A 1,610-nucleotide genomic window follows, 5' to 3' on the forward strand; every position below is an offset into this window, starting at 1 on the left:
TTACGGTTATAAACGTTTGGAACATTTTAATAATCGATGATTCTGTAAATAAATACATTTTTTGGTGGTATAAACGTTCAAATTCTCAAAAAAAAAAAAACGTTAATTTTCAGACAAAAAGCGTAATAATTTGTTTTTTTAAAAACGTTTGTTTTTATAAGAATAAAAACGTTTTCTTTTTAGTATAAACGTTCAAATCTAAAAAAACGAACTTTCAATAATTGTGGTTTGTAAGCGATTAATTAACGTTTTTTCTTGCTCTTTTAGTATAAACGTTCTAAAAAAAACGTTAATTTTCAGACAATAAACGTAATAAATTTTTTGTTTTTACGAATAAAATCGTTTGGAGTTTTAGTAAATGCTAGTTTTTAAAGTGATAAACGTTTCCTTTTTAGTGTAAACGTTCAAATACCAAAAAAACATTAATTTCCAGACAAAAAACGTAATAAATTTAGTTTTTACGAGAACAAACGTTTGGACTTTTAATAAATGCTGGTTTTTAAAGTGATAAACGTTTCCTTTTAGTATAAACGTTCAAATCCCAAAAAAACGTTAATTTTCAGACAAAAAACGTAATAAATTTTGTGTTTTTACGAGAACAAACGTTTTAGACTACAAAAATACATAAATTTCAGAGTAAACATCAAAATCTCTCTCTCTCTCTCTCTCTCTCTCTCTCTCTCTCTCACACACACATGCGTCCATTTTCTTTGACAATCTGCGTTTTCTAAATTCCCGTTTTCTTCTGACTGGGAGGGAAGACTCAATTCAAACTAAATATAATAATAACCACAACAATTCTGGCGCATCTCTACACAACTTACGAAACTACAACAATCATCATCATCATCAGTAGTAGTAGCAGCAGTAGTAGTAGTAGTAGTAGTAGTAGACTTAACCCTACCATTAGTATCATCATCATCATCATCATTATTATTATTGTTATTATTATCATTATTCTCAAAAAAAAAATACAATATTACAACATATACAGGCGCTATACATCTTTGGGAGGGGGGGTAACGGGGGGGCAGGGGTGTATACATGTATTAGTCGTGTATTAGTAAAGCTTGCGTGTATTGAGGTCATATCAGGTCAAAGTGAGGTTAAGTTAGGTCAGGTTGGGTTAGGTTAGGTCAGGTTAGGTCAGGTTAGGTTAGGTTAGGTTACGTTAGGTCAGGTTAGGTTAGGTTGGGTCAGTTAGGTTAGGTCAGGTTAGGTCAAGGTTAGGTTAAGTTAGGTCAGGTTAGGTCAAGTTAGGTTAGGTCAGGTTGGGTCAAAATGAGGTTAGGTTAGGTCAAGTTAGGTTAGGTCAAGTTGGGTCAAAATGAGGTTAAGTTAGGTTAGGTTAGGTTAGGTCAGGTTAGGTCATAGTGAGGTTAAGTTAGGTCAGGTTAGGTCAAAGTGAGGTTAGGTTAAGTTAAGTTAGGTCAAGTGAGGTTAGATTAGGTCAAGTTAGGTCAGATAAGGTCAAGTAATGTTAGTCTATACATATCTTATACACGAAGGAATATACATTGTGTGTGTGTGTGTGTGTGTGTGTGTGTGTGTGTGTGTGTGTGTGTGTGTGTGTATACTGAGTTATGCATATAATAATCAACATCTATGTA

The 1,610-nt window shown here is 33.0% G+C and overlaps 1 protein-coding gene across 1 annotated transcript in view; it reads right to left on the minus strand.

Moving 5' to 3' along the window:
* Positions 1 to 1,524: 1,524 nt before the first annotated feature.
* The window catches only part of LOC123506646, a 27,548-nt gene continuing 27,462 nt past the window's right edge, over positions 1,525 to 1,610 (minus strand). The window contains 1 exon segment of the mRNA XM_045258896.1: positions 1,525 to 1,610. This exon segment is cut by the window's right edge and continues 1,139 nt beyond it. The gene's annotated coding sequence lies outside the window, so the exon portion shown is untranslated.

The sequence above is a fragment of the Portunus trituberculatus genome, chromosome 2 (genome assembly GCF_017591435.1).
Source record: "Portunus trituberculatus isolate SZX2019 chromosome 2, ASM1759143v1, whole genome shotgun sequence".
NCBI lineage: Eukaryota > Metazoa > Arthropoda > Malacostraca > Decapoda > Portunidae > Portunus > Portunus trituberculatus.